At 40.7% G+C, this 18,798-nt stretch overlaps 1 long non-coding RNA gene across 1 annotated transcript in view; it reads right to left on the bottom strand.

Moving 5' to 3' along the window:
* Positions 1–594: 594 nt before the first annotated feature.
* The window catches only part of LOC125642529 (uncharacterized), a 170,957-nt gene continuing 152,753 nt past the window's right edge, over positions 595–18,798 (bottom strand). Inside the window, exons 3-5 of the long non-coding RNA XR_007358431.2 lie at positions 7,224–7,430; positions 4,903–5,067; positions 595–4,047 (exon numbers count right to left, since the gene is read on the bottom strand). This is a non-coding gene — a long non-coding RNA (uncharacterized LOC125642529). The remainder of the gene's footprint in view (positions 4,048–4,902; positions 5,068–7,223; positions 7,431–18,798) is intronic.

Here is an 18,798-nt window from a genome sequence, read left to right as displayed (position 1 = left end):
GTACCCTCTGAGAGATGTACATTAATAATTTTAAATGCAGACTTCCATTACTCGTAAAGGGTAGAGAAATGGAATGAGACTCTTAGTGTTGAAGCCCATGGTACCAGAAAACTATGTGTGCACCAGTAGACCCAGAAGTTAATTAGTGTAACTGACGAAATTCTCCCCATGGATGTGTGAGCAACTCCCTCTGCATTCCAAGTGTGTTACACAAAGATACCTGAGGGCATAATTAGTCTTAGAAGTCAGGGTGACTCTGCACTTTATACACTACAACCATGTACAATCCTGTGTGACTCCTTAGATACATACTGGAGCCACTGCCCATGCTGCTGCAGTCACACTGCCAGGTTTAAGCATGTTGAAATAGCACTCCATGTCTACCCAAGCTAGGAATCATACTTCCGACCTGTTGTGTAGACATACCCACAAAGACTGCACGAGAAGACAAATGAAGGGATCTCAAAAGTTATTTTAAAAAAATCTCATAATTTGGGAGAGGGCTGATGTGATTTTTGAACACTTGGAGGTGGTAATACTGGCTACACCCACCACTGGACTTGACTTCTAGACAAGCAACTTTCAGACTACAAATTGGCTTTTTATTTTTTAATACAACATGCCCGTCAAATTTGTTTTCAAAGCTTGAAAGATGGGCCTATGCAAGTGAGTTATTGATTTTTCACTGAATATAATAAGATGCAATTTAAACAATTTGTTTCTTTCATAAATGTTCTATGTATCAATGAGACCTACGGTAGACTCAAACCAAACTTTTACATTCTAAATCAATAATATACTCATTTCATTGCATTTCATTAAGTATAAATGATCACCTGAGATATTATAAAGCAGGAAACTGCTGAGGCCTAAACACAAAGTAATTTCAATTATCTCTTTATTTCAGACATTTAGGGTGCTTAGTTATTTTTTCTGATTCTACTAAGACATTATTGCTGGCTTTACTGCCAGTAAAACAGTACGTATTCAAGTCTTTATTATAAGATACCAAAGGGACATATATATACACACACAGAAGCAGCAGTTTGGTAGTTCCCTGAAAGATTTCTCAATTGTGCTGAGTCTGACAAAATTCAATACAGCCGTTCAAAGAAATGTTTGTGGCAATACACACAGCCGGAAGCACTGAACTCATATTTCACATTCATAAATATTCATCTGGGAAATTTCCATACAATTGTCATTAAACACATAGTCCATCTACTGTAAATAAGGCTGAAATATAAATCATCCATTCCACTTCTCAACATCAAAGATGGTTACCCGACTCTTAAAAGGAAATTGATGTCAGGGAAAAAAGGGACGCTCTACTCCTTAACAGGCAAAACTTGCTTACACTTACTTCCCTTTCCCGAAATAAGCGAACAGAAAATAACAAACCAGTTACCACTTTGTCTGTTCTCTAGCCAGCACACTTAAAATTCACTTAAAATCATAACCAGTGTCTCAGAGCATCAAGCTGTGCAGATCACCCTGCTTGCTGCACCACTGTGACAGCTTGGATCTCCCCTTTCAGGGTACAAAAGGATATGCTGTGGTCCCACTGAGCCTCCCAGTTCCACCAGCCTGGGCTTCCTCCCCCGGTCCTTGCTGTGCCAGGCCCTCAAGCCTTTTCTAGCACGCACACACACAGAGGTAAGGCTACACCCAGCTGCAGACACAGACTGAAATCAGCTGTGTGGGGGAGGATTGAGCTTGGGGATTTACCCAGCACTCACATGCACACCTCCTTTGGGGTGTAAACCCAAAATAATATTGTCTTATGCTGTATTGAGCAATCTGTACAGTGCAAGCTCATAAAATTGCCCCCTCCCTCAATATGGAGGGAGATATGCACAGCTTTTTGCCCCCCAGATACGAATTGCACAAACTGGGTTTTGGAATAAACAAAAAAAATAAGTGTATTCACTATAAAAGGTAAATTTTAAGTGATTATAAGGAATGGCAAACAGAACAAAGCAGATTACTGAGCAAATAAAACAAAACACACAAACTAAGCTTATTGCACGAAAGAAACAGGTTACAAATAATAATTTCTCACCATAAATGTCATTTTAGGCAGGTTGCAGAGTTTCTGCAGCTCAGAGTTCTAGTTATTTCTCTTTACAGGCTAGACCCCTGTCTCAGCCTGGACTCAGCCCTTGCCTTTCCCCAGCTTAGTTCCTTTGTGTGTTTTCAGCAGTCTTCCTTCTTCGACTGGGAAGCAATGGAGAAGAGCCCTGATTGACTCACTTCCCAGCCTTAAATAGGATTTACATAAGGCAGGAATCCTTTATTTCCACTGAAAACATACCAGCAGTGTCCAAGGTGGTACTCTGTACCAGGTGACATCACATGACCTTGTAGTGTCAAAGCAGCATCCTAGGAAGCTTCTCAGGAAGGTGGGAGATTAAGAAAGAACAATAGAACTTTAAAGATACTAATGGCCCATCCAGGCTGATTGCCTACTGTCTGGTGGGTGTTCCCCCAAGTACACACATAGTTGTAATTGTTACATAGTCAATATTCCTAACTTCAGATACAGAAATGATACATACATATTAGATAAACACATTCAGCATATCATAACCTTTCCAATGATACCTCACATGTCCCACCTTGCATAAAACATCTCAAATATATGAATATGGCATAACAATAATATTTTTATGAAGAATATGAAGGATGTAGCATCACATCCTTGTAATACAAACTCTACTTCAAGTAAACAGGTGGTGCAGATATATTTGGACAGGAATTGGATATACAATTAGAAATACAATATCACTTTACCTTTGAAAACAAGTAGCATGATTAACATCAGGGAATATTTTCTTCTAATACATGCTCATTGCATTGTAGAAAGGAACACTGAAAGGCATTTTCTCTCTCTTCAGCATACCAGAGTTAATATTTTGTAAATGTCACCTCAAAGGAATCCTTCTCTACTCTTCCCCAATTCTTGCCCGGCTTAAATTAAGCACCTACTTTAGTCCTTTGCCTTTAGTCAAGGCCTCGAAATACAAATTTGCACAAAAAATTGTATTCAAGTATTCAAAACATGAAAAATCTTCATTCTCCTCAAGTAGCACTGGTCAGCATTTTTCATTTCATTAGATTTTTTTTCACCATACAAAACATTAGATCTTTATCAAGACATTTTCAGTTTTCGTAAAGCTCTGTTTTCAAGTGCAAGTCACATGATTAATAGAAAGACCATAATATCCCAAGAAGTGATATCTTGCCTATGTGTATTAGGTTGGTGGGCTATTTTCATTCATATCACAAAAGCCACCTTTACAAGTCTCCTTTACTGGGAGTATTAGCATAGAGGACAAACACTCAAGGGGAATGGTGACTGCTTATCCTACTCCTCTCTCTAAATACAGGCAATCCTGCCAAGTCACAATTGATGTATATTGGTGATGATTGCTACCAATACTGTTGCTATAGCTGCTCTTTGCACAAATGAAGAACCATACTATTGCACAAACATTTTTAACTTATTGGGGGTCTAAACTAGACCCCACTGATGTCAATGGGAGCATTTCTTTTGACTTCAATGAGAATTGTGTATTTTTGTTCTTTTAAAAAGATCATATTTCACAATCCTAAAACTACAGACTGAGGTGTGCATCATATCCTAAGATTAATAACTAACTATGAGGAGTTGATGGTCCAAGGCAGAGTAAAGCACTATTAACCGTACTGGTCACTAATTCCCAGGAAATTCCCTCTGCCAGTTTATTTTCCACACTTACTATGGATAATAAGCTATTTAAAGATTACAGACAATATGCTATTTTGGTTTGCCTGGCCTTTTTTCTGTTTGATTGTTTTGCAAGCACCTGGTATGTGGATCATGTTTCACAGAAAGCTGTGTAAAGTACTTCTAGAGCTTTACCACTCCAATGCATTATTCTCTCAGAGGGTTTGAGTTGGTTTATAGCATCTCATTTACCTGCAGTGTACACTGCTAAAGGCACAGAAGGCTCTATAAATGTGCAGTTTTCAGTCTGGGCATTGATGGTTCTGCCACAGGGCCAGCTGGAGTAAAAAGAAAACAGGAAGTAAAATCGCTACCTTCCATCCCAGTCCCAGGCACCATTCATTAATATTAGAGTTTGAGTGACTGGAAGTAAGTGAGGTTGTATTCCCATTCTCCAAAGTCAGGGGCAGCTACTCCAGTGATATGCAGCACAAATCCCACAAGCAGGCATGAAAGCAGTAACAACAAACATGGCAGTAAATAACCCAGCAGAGAAATAGGGGTGCTATCAAAACTAGTCCACTCATAAGCCTATGGACAACCAAGGATGTCTACAACGAGTCATACATAGAAGCTACTAAAAAACTCCTAGTTTTCCTCCATAGCTGCCTTCAGGACCATGCAAAGAAAGGTATCAGGTGTTAATGAATTTGGTCACTGTATGGTTCATCCATTCCAAGTCCTTTTACAAAGTGTTTTCGTTTTTGTCCTTTTACTTGAACAGGAAGGGTTAAGAATTTCGCCCATATACAACAGAGAGGGGCTGTCCCCAGTGCCAGGTACAGTAGAGGTCTCTGCCTGCATTCCCAGCAATAGTGCACAACCATCATGGCATATTAAAGCTCTACGCATAGAAACACCTGATAGACAAGTGTCTGTTCATGTTTTGCAGGGCTTTATCTCACTTGCACTCATTTTTGGATCATCTATTTTGATAAAATTCTCTTTGTTTAAAAAGCAATACTTTTCAATATGCATTTTGCATCTGCATATTCAAAAGCAGTAGATAAACATTAATTCTAGTTAGTGATAATTTCTGCCTTGGGGAAAAAAAAAGATTGACATAATGCCCATAATCAATTCATGGTTTCATGAATTCATACTGATTAATCCCTGTAAAAGGGCCTACTCACCATAGACATGCTTCCTCGCAGCTGGATCTGAGAATTAGCTTTCACCCCATCTTGGGCCCCCGTCTGTCAGTCACTCATGCTGTGGTTCCTCTCTCCCCCCGTGACTCAGGGTACTCTCTCTTCATGACTTGGCCCTCTAGCCAGGTCACAAAACAGTCCCACATTCTAGGGTAAGAAAGTCCCATTGGACAAGCTGTTAGAATGTCATCTCAGGCAATCTTCTGTTCCAACTCTACATCCCGTACCACTTTCTCAGCGGCTGGTAGAGGACTCCAGCTACTAGGACCCAACTACTCTAAGTTCGAGCCTAGGGACACCATGACTAGCAACCTAGGTCTGCTCAGTCTCAGACTTTGGTTCTGTTTCCCTAGGCTCTTTCCTACCCCACCTCTCTAGCTCTAGATTTACCACTAGAGATTCCTCAGCTCCCCATAATATTTCACCCCTCTAGGCCTTTTGCCAGACTCCCTAGTCCAGCACAGGACCCTAGGGCTTACTCTTCTCCTGGATTCCTCCTTGTTCCTGGCTAACTCCCTTTCCTTCTAATGAGTGATTGCAGACTTGCTTCCTGTGTTCAATTCCTGGTTTTATACTCCTAGTCCAGCTCTTCCCACAGCTGGTCTTCATCTGCAATTAGTGTTGATCAACCCCTGGCTTCCCTCTAAGTGTAGCATCTAAGATTAGTTGGCCCTCCAGGCACTCATAAACCTGCACAGGGCTCATGTGGGGTGGACACCTCATCATAATCCCACATTCCTGCTTGCAGCTAATGTGTGAGAAAGTCTATAACCACTGTACGCATCAAGCACTATGATCCCCTTTCCCTCCCTTGCCTTGGGCTCTTCTAGTACCATCACTCTGCCCTCCAACACCATGCTGTAGATGGAGCTACAGTAATTTAATCTTTATATTCCTGTTGCACATGTTTGACACACTAGCTGACTGTACTAGATGCATCCTTGCAAGAGTTCCAGAAATATAACCACTGTATTGTAACTGAAGCTCACAAGTGTGTTTTTTGTCATAGGAATCTTTGTTTCTGATTTTTCCCTGCGTGAAACTTAGACTTTCCAGAAGGAATTCTAGTAGATAACACATAGAAGCCTCATTGACACTGTATACTGTAAGGCTGATGACTGTCACCATTTGCTTCCTGGGGTGTACTCAATGAATTATAATAAATCAACTCAGGGAAAAAAAGCAAGAACACACATTTCAAAGTGGAAATATGTACTGAAAGGGTCATAGCAGACTAAGTACCCAGTCCTCCCATTTCAATTACATCGTGACAGTTTGATGGGGATATGCTTTGGGCATACTTGAGTGAGCATCCCTATTTATTTCTTTTCAGAGATCAGCAAAGGTTTGCTTGTGGTCATTAAATGGAAGTATTTATTAAGATGACAGGATACCATATGCCAGAGAGATGTACATCTTGATGGCTCTAATGAAGCAACCCTCCCCCTCCCCAGCCATTCAAACAAGCTATCAACTATACTAGCCACTAATAAAAAAAATACTCTACCATCCACAGTTCACATCAAATATTTGAAAACATTTTCTAAGAATAGTGCTCAGCAGGAGAAAAATGAAGACAAACCATTACATCAAAAGAATAGAGATGTAATATATATATATATTTATGCAATTTTATATTTTTAACTGGGAAAGAGAGCCAGATCCAAAATACAGTCAGAAGCACCATGTGAGTCATTTGACTGCTTCTTCATGCTTCAGGTACACGGTGGTTGAATGCATGTGCTGTGATATTGAACATATCAACTACGGGCCATAAACAAAAGCCACTGAAGTCTAAGCGGTTTTTCCTCCACTAACTTCACTGGGAGATGGATGGAGCCCTTGAGTTGAGCATTAATGGCAAAATGACAATTTTTGCCTTTTTTTCCCAAGCATGACTCGTTTGCAAACCAGTACTGATTTCTCTCCGTGCATTCATTATTCCTTAGTACTCACCAGAAAGTTTGTACTAAGAATGTTCAGCCTATGGTTTGTGGTGTAGTAGTAGCCTATGGAGTCAGTGATAGGGGTATTGACTTTCTCCCTGAGCTCGATCATGTGACTGAGGCTGTTTCTTCTTGTGTCAGACATGGAAATCTTTACTAGTGAATCGTAACACAAACAGCAAGTCACATGAGACAATGTCTGCTTCTTAAACAGAAATAGTGCATTTCTGGGACAAATAATCATTTGTATTAAATTCAGGAATTTTTCCAGAATCATGATTCCCCCCCGCCAATGGGAAACAAGCTCACTATGTTTATTTACAAAAATATTCACAAAGTAGTTTGTTATTCAACTACCTTAACTACTCATATACATTCCCTGGATTAGAGAAATGTTGCAACATTTGGATCAAAGATGATAAAAGGATACACTCTTGTGTTTACACAATTTTCTCCCTTGCTGTTTGTGGTGGCTTTACTTTGGTAGGCATTAAGAATCTTGTTTGTCTGGGGGATTTCCAACCACCTCTCTCCCAACACCATACCTTGGAGTTCAACGGATATCTAGAAACACAAACAAAATCCATGCCTAAGATTTTAAAAAATTAACAATGCCTAACTTCGGACACTTTAAAGGAGACTGCTTTTCAGATGGTAGCTGTTCAGTACTTTCTGAAAACCAGGCCCTTTTAAGTGATCTTTTGAGCATCCAAAATTTAGATAGCAAAAGTCAGTAGTCACTTTTGAAAATTGTGGTCTAGGACTCTGGCCTTTGAAAGGCAGAAAGCATAAGTAATCATAGCAGCCCAAAATAATTATCACACAACCAGTTCTCTTCAGAAAATACTTTCTAGAAGTAAGCAACATCCTCCAGAAGCAAGACATCAGACACAGTTTTAAATTGAACCAAGTCCCAAGTATGTAATCCTGAAAATATCAGTAGAAACTCAAAGATAATAACCGGAAGTCGAGAGCTGGCCAAAGTCCCCTGGCTGATTTCAGCTGACACTGAATGGTTAACATGTATGCTTGGATAATCTGAATTGTCTACTGCCTATAAAGGGGTCAAGTTAAAAAGTGACAGTGTTACAGAGATGCTTGATTGATGCAGCTATGGTTGTATTCAATTTAATTTGTTCTTACTGAAAAATGGTCACTGTTGCACTGCAGGAGGAAAAGGTATACCTGAGAGGCTCCTCGGCAGCAAACAAAAAGCAAATACATTTGATTAAGACTGAAAGTAGTTTCCTGTCTGTTACTGACTCTTACTTGCTGAGTTTTGCATTTACACTCAAGCACATAATATCTCATGAGTAAAAATAATTTGTCTGTTTTACTAGCTAATTATGAATGTTGTGTTCCTAGACTCAAGGGAATGTGTTCTGCAATTCCTAACAAGTCATACATTAGAACTATACATGGTTGTAAGAAATTGTGTATTTAAGATTCCATTGTTCTGAGCAAGGTTTTCCGCTTACATAAACAGTCTCGTACTGAAATAGTGAATAAAGGACTAATGCCATCCATGCAAAGTAATCCATAGGTTTTACTCAAAATGTATGATTTGTGTAAGTACTGTCTTGTCAACCTATTCTCTTTCTGCATCAAAGTCCTATCAATCTGGGAATTATCAGTGGACTATATCATACATAATTGTTTATGAGCTCCACTGAATCATAATAATACAATCTTAAAATGAAGCCAGGTGGCCTTAAATGTAGAAGGTAAGAATACAAAACAAAGCTTTAGATAATATGGCTCACATACATAACTACTTCCATCTAAAAATCTCAGGCTGCAATCACCACTTAAACTATTCTTTCACAAGGCCCCTCCTCTGCAGTGGAGTGCAGCAGCTTAACAGCGAACAGTTATGCTAGGTTAGGACAAGTGCTGGAGAACCCCTAAACAAATTGCAACTGCCAGGTTAATTTAGGTAGACCAGATATAAGTACCTAGTGAACACCTGGATAGATGGTCTCTGGAATTCACACCCTTAATGAGTGCCATGGGATCCTTAATGACCACGTTCAGAATTTCAGCACCATCCCTCTTCCTAAATGTGGCACATTAGTACTGTCCTGAGGCATTCATTCAGAAGCAACAGAGTTCCAACTACTTTCTCTCCCACACCACTACCTCTTTGGAGGGCTCATATTTAAGAATGTGCCCAGATTATTCTTTTAGATTTCATTAAGTAAACAAGGTTCAAAAACGTTACCAAGCATGAGCAGGAGCTATTTGAAACCACTTCCTCAGCCATTTCTAGTCAATTATACACAACCCCTTCTAGCACTGGAACATATTTTGTAAAAAAGCAACGATCCATACAGCATTTCATTTTTAATGAAAGATTTGTGCCCCATTGCCTTGAGAAACCTTTGCCCCGCTAGCCTCCTCTTCATGATGTCTGCAAGGGGGCATGAAAGAATCTGAGACTTGCATTAATTTTGAATAATTGAGGCCAATATTGTTAATATCAGAAGTTTGCTTCTCTCTTGGCCACATAACATGAATTAGGATTAACCTCAAACTGATGTTATAGGGATTTAAATTACTACTCCCTTCAAAGGTTGGTAACAGAACAGGTAAAAAAGAACAAAAATATCAGTTATTTTTCATGAGAAATTTTCAAAAATGTTATTTCCCCCAAATTTATAATAAAAATGCACTCAAGGTGCTCTACAATGACATCAAGTTCTTTAGTCCACAATATTGCAGGGTTGAAATGCAGGAAAAATTAACACAAAACCTCCATCCTGCTTTCAGTGAAACTTTTTATCAACCTAAGTTATAAGGTATTTGTGTTTCTTAGAAACTTTTATGCAGACTATGTGGAAGCCTGGAATTTTTGCTCTTAACTCCTTTCTCTACCAGAAAATCAAGCATTAGCAGAAAGTGAGTGCCAAGACTTCCCCTATCTGAATTTAGTTTGACTGAGAAATAATAATCAAGTGTCTAATACTCAGCCAGTTTACAAGCAACCATTCTGACATCCTTATTGTGAAATAGTATTATGGAATCTGTTCTTTTAAATAATAAATAACTTAATAGCCACATTTCAATAAAGTCTACACCTACTCTGATGCCGTTTCTTTGCTTCATGATTTCAGAAATCCTTTATATTCCACCAGCATGTGTAAAATTAATAATGTCTGCTGGGTTTATAATCTTCTTTACAAAGTTTCATAGCCTCTTGTGATTTAAAGCCTGTGATACTATATTAAACCCTATAAAAACAGTGTATAGCATAAAATTATTTTATAAAAGGTCAAACACTGATTTGTGCTGTAATGTGTCATAACAACTGATCTTGTACATGCCACATGACTATTTTTCAAATATTAAAAAAGTGGTAATGAGTTACATTTTAGTATTATACTCAAATGATGTGGCATTGATGACCCATGTCACTTGCACAATACTGTGGTAGCTAGAATCCATAGTTCCCATGTAAAATTATGACCATTATCAGAGCATGCAAAAAGCCGCTGTTGTCAGAGCAGCAGTGATCTGTATGCTCTGTATAACCTGTATGCTCAAAAGGCCTGTTACACTTCCCACCACTTTTGTCTCCTCTCCCTCTTTGAATACTTGTGAAGTGGCTTCCCCCCACGCCCCACCTTCTTGTGAGCTTAGCCATCAGTATAATAAATGTGCTGCTTTCTGCCAAACTCTAGTGTGTCATTAGTCCTCCCTAAGCTTACTAGCTGGCCCAATTCAGGTAACATAACAGGTGGAGAATGCAGGCAGCTTAGTGGAGGATTTGACCCAAGAGTAGGGATCCCCTGTTGCCCCCCAGGTGGTCTCTTGAGTGGGTCCAGCTCGAGCCTGCGTGAAAAAGTGGTAGGCTAGCAACCCACTGCAAGGAAAAAAGGATGCCACTGTTGTGTACCGGTGTAGGGCAAGGGAGAGAATTAGGTGTAAATTCCCTGGTGGCCCCTAATACCTTCTTGAGCGGTCCAGCTTGAGCCTGTGTGAAAAAGTGGCAGGCTAGCAACCCACTGCAGTGAGAAAAGGACGCCGCTGTTAAGTATGCCACTGTGGGCCAAGGGGAAGAAAAAGGCGAAGCAGCCCAAGCGAGAAAACACACCGCCTAGGGGAGCGGCGGCGCTGCCCGGGGTGTTGTTAGAATGGCTCCAAAAGAGAGGGGGCAGACCCCTGGATGCCAGTGGTGGTTCCACCTGGGAGTACAATTCCTGAACTGCTGCTCATGTCGGATAAATATGTACTTATATATGGTCCCAATAAGGCGGTACTGGATTGTGCAGCAGGCTGGCAATGACAAGCTGCAAAGAGTCAGCTCGCCACTGAAATAGATCCACTCAAGGACCGATGTAATGAGCTGGAGAAGGAACGGAATATGTGGAAGGCGCAGGCTCTGACTGCTAGTGCTCAGGCGTCTTCCCTCTCTGTAGCCGCAGTACAGGTGGTGGCAGCAGAGGAGGAGCGGGAGCGGGTGGAAGTAGAGAACACCACTCTGAGCCAGGCAGTTACCTGCCTGAAGGATCTCGTCCTGGAGAGGTCCACCCGGGAGAACAGGGTCTGGGGGGGCTTATTCAGCCCGGGTCACTGCCATTGGGGTGAAAGTCCAGGGGGGTGAGGGACCATACGATGATTGGGACAGGGATATCTGGTATGATCTGGATCCCCCAGATCTGGATGGCCGGACCCCAGACACCACGTTGCGGTGGTCTGGAGTGTGGTCCGAAACTATGGGCCTGTGCCTGCAGCAGGCGGAGCAGCCCCAAGCACCAGTCACACTGTGGCAGAGACTGTGTGGACTCCTGCACAAGCAATAGAGTTAGCAAAAACCCTAGGTGGCATAGATAAAACCCCAGAGGAAAAAGGGGTACACCGTGGACAACTCAAACGAGTAGGGTCTGCCACAGTGGGAGCACTGTGCTAATTTGTTTCTAGGCTTCTATCTTTCAGCCTCCGAACCGGAAGATCTGGAGAGCTAGTACCAGCTGAAGAGTTACAGAAATACCATGGTTATAGAGTCACGACAAAGTCTGTGTTCAGTGTTGCATGTTCTGTGTCCCATGTTCTGTGTCTGTCTCTGGTGGGTGTCCTGTGCTAGCATTGGGCCCAGAGAGAGGGAAAACTACACTAGACAGCGTAAATGCCTTTTTCTCTCTCTACTTTCCCCATCTCCAACCACATTATCAATCACATCTACCTCTGTCCAAAAGACTTTAGTCCCCAATGCATCAGGTTTATTTTTTATTAGGTTCTCTAATAATCATTTTGTTGTTGAGTTCTATTTATACATTTGTATTGTTAGTTACATTTTCTTGTATTGTTGATTCCACTTTCCTCTGTGCACCCAGGTTCTACTTCCCCAAGTCCTGAAGGATAGTTCATGGGCCCCATCTTTCAGGTCTTGGATTTGTCCTCACCCCCACCCCTACTGACCTCTTGAAAACAACTATTAGTAATAGGGAATTGTGCAACATTTTAGCAACTAAATGTTAGTTTAAGTATCAGCAATTTCACCAAGTTCTCTGTTACTACATATCTTCCAAATCAGTTTACCCTTACATGACAACTGTGGTACCCCTACAAATCTTATTTGTTGTGTGTACTTAAGGAGGTCCAGACCGCAGTGACTTTTATTGTTTAATGGCTATTGCAGCAACAGACTTGGGCCTCATTTTGTTTGTTGATGTACCCAATTATTGTGATGGTGATGGTTTTATTGTATTCCCAATTATTATTATTGTGATTGTTTGCATTTGTGTTTATGTTATAGCTGGTGTTTAGTCACTTGTAACGGTTTTAGTTATATTCACCTGGTTATGATTGTTTGGTTTGTTTGCAACAGATCACCTGTGCCCTACAATGACAACAACTACTGTAATGATCATAGATCAAGGGGCAGAGCGTTGTAGGAGCAGCAGTGATCTGTATGTTATGAATAGAGACTGGGAGTGGCTGGGTCATAACACATATTGAATCTATTTCCCCATGTTAAGTATCCTCACACCTTCTTAACTGTCTAAATAGGCCATCTTGATTATCACTACAAAAGTTTTTCTCCTTCTGATAATAGCTCATCTTAATTAATTAGCCTCTTACAGAGTGTATGGCAAATTCCACCTTCTCTTATATCTCTCTTCTTACTATATGTTCCATTCTATGCATCCGATGAAGTGGGCTGTAGCCCACGAAAGCTTATGCTCAAATAAATTGGTTAGTCTCTAAGGTGCCACAAGTACTCCTGTTCTTTTTACGGATACAGGCTAAACACGGCTCCCTCTCTGAAACCTGACGTAGCACACAGATCACTGCTGCTCCTACAGCAGCTGCATAATAAATGGATTACCGAAAAAGAATGTACTGTCACCACTATGGAGGATTCTGCTATTTTCATGAAAACAAAACCAGTCTGACAATTTTAAAAGCCCTGACAGGTTTTGATTCTTTAGATGAACCTGGTTGTTAAAAATGTTTAGAGGGTGTCACAGGTCCACTACTAGGATGCCTCCTCCTAGCCACTCCAGGGATTAGCTCTTTCTAGGCCCAATGCCCCCTTCCACTGCTCATCTGCATGCCCTTCCACCTCTCTGCAACTCAGGGTGTTATCTCTTCGTGACTTGGCCCTCCAGCCAGGTCACTGTAATTCTCTCCTTCTGGGGTATCACAGTCTCACGATACATGCTGTTTCCCTCTGAAATGTCCAGAGAGTGGCTACAGGCTCCCACACTGTAGCCCCTTTTTGTTACCAGCTTCCTGGCTTTACAGTAGCCGCTCTTGTTCCTTCACAGCTAGTTCCATCATCATTTAGGCATTACTTAGGCCCCTCAGCTGTGGTCTATCCAGTTATTTGGCCCTTTGCCAGCTTCACTGACCCTTTCTAGGCTACTGTGGGGTGAACCCCCCAGATCAGAAAAGACTACAAACAAAGAGCCAAAATCAGGGCTTAGGCACTTTGAATGTGGACCTGGGTAGACATTAGTTCATCAAGGGACTGAGCCAAAGTTCACTGAAGTCAATGGAAAGACTTCTGTTGACTAGTCCTTAGGCTTTGGAACCAGGTCCAATAAGTAGCTTTGCACTCTACTCGAATTGGGATCAGTGGGAACCCCAGGCAAAACCCCATTACCAGCAAGCAGAATGGATGTCCCACATCTGGAAAGTATAGTGCACACTGAAAAATCACCGTACCTAGAGAGCCATTTTACAGACATTAAATTAAATGTTAAGACCCCACAAGTCCTGTAGAATGTAAAGGTGATGAGAAGTCAAGACTGGAGCACTGAAGGCCCTTGCTGAGGGCATTTCATTTGGGTACTTAAGAGTTGAAGGAGATGATACTGTTCTGGTATGAGCCTATGTGCAGCCAGAGTCCTTGTTTTAGCCCAAATATTATACTTGGAGCTCATTAATTTTATAGTATGATATTTATTGTCACACTCATACCACTGCCTCATCTCATTAATTTGATCCACTGCTGAATATAGGCGCTACTTAACATTGCAATATTTTATCATTAACTGTCAATCACAGATTTAGCAGAGTTCGATCACTATCATGATCAAGCAAGCCACTAAGGGAGCTGGGAAGGAGGATGACGTTTTCCCTTAGATGTGAACAGAATGTCAGGGCAATCCTGAATGAACCACTGATCTAGGCTTGATCAATTTTTACATGCCCTTACCCCCCCCCCCCCAGCAGCAGTGACAATTTCTCTGTAGAGGATGACTCTTGCTCTCTTCTTTGGGGAGGAAGGAGGACTTGCCACAACGTAATCAGAAGAGCTTCACAGTTTGGATGAAAGTTTGTGAAGCTCACACCACCACTCCCGGGTACAAAATGTTGCAGGAACCCTCTGGACAGTGCTCCACAGCAGTCATAGCAGGGGTGACCCCGGGAGGTACAGAGGTGTGTTTAATAATATTGAGATGCCTAGAAAAAAATAAATAGACATTAATGTAGATTATTCTTTACCTTACCTATAGTTTTTGCCACCGTACTTAATACTGTAGCATTCTTCTCATACACCGTGATAACAAAGATTGTGCATGAACAGCCATATTTTGTGCTGCCCTTATCTTAAGTCACAATATACAGCATTTTGCTCCATTTTGCATTTCAATGACTTAATAAATTTTTAGTATAAAATATTCTAATCGGTCAAAAAAATGTAATTTTGATTTCAGTGTAATTTAAGAGTCTCTAGAAAGCATTATGTCCAGTGTCGGCATGCTCATTTGTATTTCCTACGAGTACAATGTGTGGCTCGAAGGCTTCTCTCTCTCTCTCACCAGTAGAAGTCGGTCCAATAAAAGATATTACCTCACCTACCTTGCAATCCTATGATTATAAGGCAGATTGCCTTGGATGCAAGAAAGTTTACAAAGAGCTTTGTCCCCTCAGACTGTCAGAACAGTGTGAGTCTTTGCACACAGGGCCTGAGGCAAAGATCATTCTGGACAATGCAAGTCTCTCTTGAACTTGGTGCACTCTGGGCCTGGCCACTAAGGAGCAGAAGGCTTCTGCCAGAGGAAAGAGTACCCTGCAGCCTCTGGACCCACAGATTTTTGAGAGCTGTTGAGTCTGGCTGAGAATAATATAGTATATTGATTTCTAGAGCTGCTCCAATTTATCTTTGCCATTTATGATGCCGTAACTATAACCACACAAGATCCACCAAGGAATGAGAAATTCTCCCTGGACAGAACTAATTTCCCTTAACATTTTTAGAGAGGTTAATATCAGAAAGAAAGAAAGTTAAAATCGTATAAGAAGCCTACTATAAGTATAGATACTCTGTGAAACTAAACCAAAGCAAAAAACGGATTGCATAGAACAAAATGTGAAAAAACCCACAAAACATCTTGCATGGGTCATAAAGCTGAAATTAGCATCCTTGATAAGTACAACAGGCATTTTAAAAAGCCCATATGAGCAACAAAATGGAGGGTAGGCATTTTAGATCAACTGTCTTATGGAAAGAACAGTCAACTTTAAAGAAATAAGGAAGAATCATCCTAAATATTAAGTGTCACCTCTGGCCTGGGCAGAAGTGACAAGGAAGAACTTTAGTAAATCTCCAACTTCATTGGAACAAGAGTTTGAATGAACCAAGTCTGAGTGATGTGCTGCTTAGTCAGGCTGTAAACCTAGCAGCGGATAGTGAATTTATTCCAGCTAATAATGTTTTAATGGGTCAATTAAAATTAGAAAAACAAGGAAAAGACATCTTAGGGAAACATGCATAGATTCTCCCATAAATGATTTAATCACAGAAAAACAACTTTCATGGGACTGTCAACTTCATCTGCATCTGTATTTGTTTTTTAAGAGTCTGTTTAGATAACCAATGGCAACTTCTTAAAGACCAAACCAAAAAGACGATACGTAAAAATTATAAACCCTTTTATGGAAGAAATTTTACAATATTGTATGTGTAGTTCCATATTTGTAAAACCAAGACTTCCTCCTTAGCTTTTGCTGGTCATATCTATTTAACCCTGAAGCAATTACTCACCTGTTTGAAAGTTAAACACATGCTTACGTGCTTTGCTGGATCAGGAACATAGATTGTACTCTTTTTTAGGTCACAAACTGCTTTACTGTGTGAGTGTACAGGGAGTCCTCAGACTTATGATACAACGCAATTCTGAGGAACGAATTGTAAGTCGAAACAGCTTTTCCCATAGGAATCAATGATATAAAGGGGGGATTGGTTCCTGAACCAAGGCTTGATGCACTATTTTCACCACAATAACCCAGATTTTTGTACTAAATGAATTATAGATGACTAATGTAGCAACATCATTGTATTTATTTGGTAAACAGCATTCAAACAAACATATAAAATCACATATGCTTTGACTTTCCGGAACTTTCTAAGGGTTCTTGGCTGGGGGCTTCTCTGAAGTCTGGGCTGCAGGTTTCTCTGGAGTCTTCACAGAATGCCAGCAACACAGGCTGGGCGGGCAGACAGCCAGGGAGGCAGGCAGCAAGACAGGCGGCTGCTCAGAATGCCAGCAACATACTACACAGAATTTCTTGCTTTTTACAGAGTTGCTTATAAATAACATTGTGGTTGCATTATAATGAATGGAGCAGGGAGGGGAGCCCCCTGCAGTCACTTGTCTGATTGGCTTCCACAGCTAGGGTAGCTTGTTGTTGGGTAGCTTTGCCGCTTGTGGGTTTTTTGGGCTCCTGGCCCCAGGCTCAGCCAATCAGAAAGCTTGAAGAGTGAAATCAGTGATTGGCTGAGGCTCAGCATGTGATGTGTGCGCTGTTCTCCAGGCTGGCTTTTGTCATAAGGGTGAAACAAGCATTGTAGGGGTGAAACGGGCAGTCAATTGAAAAGTGTCATAAGTGGTGTCCAATGTAAGTTGGGCATCGTGAGTCTGAGGACTCCCTGTACAATGTCTGTCATGTTGGGGTCCAATCTTGGCTTAGACTACTAGATGCTACTGTAATACACAATGAACAACAACTACCTGTAGTGACCAACAAACTCTACCTTTGGGTTTTAAAGTAGTTGGGTTTACTTATTTTTTTGCTTTGCTGTATTTTCTGGCTTTGGCCATGTTAAGATGTGGAAGCAACCAAGGGCAGCAAGAAAACCTGATCTCACGGACAACCAGAGCAAGCCTAGGAACAACTAGAAACCTTAGAGGAATCTTATGAGACTTCAGCCTTCCAGTCCTGCTTTTGTGATATTTCTACAACAAAGACATGCTGCATAAAACTTACAGAGCAAAATATTTGCAGGCATGGAGTTATGAGGTACTACAAGAGGTCAATGCCCACAATAAAAGGCATGTATTTCAACTCTACAGTTTTGATCTCTGAAAGTAAAAGCACTCACAAAGCTATGACTATGGAACTTGCAAGTTTCCATTTAACTCAGAAGGGATGCATGCAACTGTTCTGTCCCTGTTTTCCACATTTCAAAAGCTAATTGTACATAACGTAAATTGTCAACAGTATAGAAAGCTTTTAAATTTTAATTTTTAAAACAGAACGGTGATTACTAATCTATGTAGTTATTGCTTCTTTTGCAATTGACTGAAAATGTATTATAAATGTTATGAAACTAGCATAACATTTATAATACATAAAAAGATGCTTACAGTGTTTCAAAAGTTACACCCAATTCCCTGAAAAATATTTTCATGGTAGACCATAGATCTTCGACTCAAGCACATGGTATTCCACCTATCAAGACTCTTAAGAAAATTGTTAATATAAAATGTATCATTTATTTAAGTAGCTCTTACCAGACCATAGTGCTATGTATCAGCTTTCCAGAATTACAACATTGTAACTCTCCCAGCAGTAAAAGCCGGATATTGCCGGAGTGTGCCCTGTAAATAGTTCATGCTTAATTAATTCCCTGTAATTTTTGTTTCCCTGAAGAACAACTCAGAAGAACATTCCTTTAAGAGAGAAGAGTTTTAATTTAGGAACTCATGCAAGTTCTCTTCTAATTCTTGTGCAAACCAATTATCTCAGCAACTGGTATCTTGAACACCACACGGTAGCATGAAATATCATTTTTCTAAAGTTTTAATGTAATAAAGACAGACTTCCTGGAATTTACAAAAAAGAAAAAAAGATCTACAATAGGCCTATCAACAGTGTTCATTGCCTCACCAAGTTCAGTTTTATACATCATGACTTCACTTTGCAGTAAAAGCAAAAAGTGGTTTTTTACTGGCTGTTCGTGTCACTTTGCAATGGCGTTTTCTGAGCGGTGTGCTAAAGTGGATAGATTCTTTCCATCACTAGTTGTGGTCCAGGGAATATAGAATTTGAGTTTTTACTACATACGTAGTACGTTCCAGTGGCAGCCTACAAAAGGAGCTAGTGCTCAGTGCACTTCCAATCTGGCTGGTCCCATGCTCCCCAGTTAGATGGGGAGGGCTGAGCCCCTTTAAACATCCCTCATTACCTTCTACTTCCA

The sequence above is a fragment of the Caretta caretta genome, chromosome 9 (genome assembly GCF_965140235.1).
Source record: "Caretta caretta isolate rCarCar2 chromosome 9, rCarCar1.hap1, whole genome shotgun sequence".
Lineage (NCBI taxonomy): Eukaryota > Metazoa > Chordata > Testudines > Cheloniidae > Caretta > Caretta caretta.
Note: the sequence above shows the minus strand (reverse complement) of the source record. Positions and strands in the feature narration are given on the sequence as shown.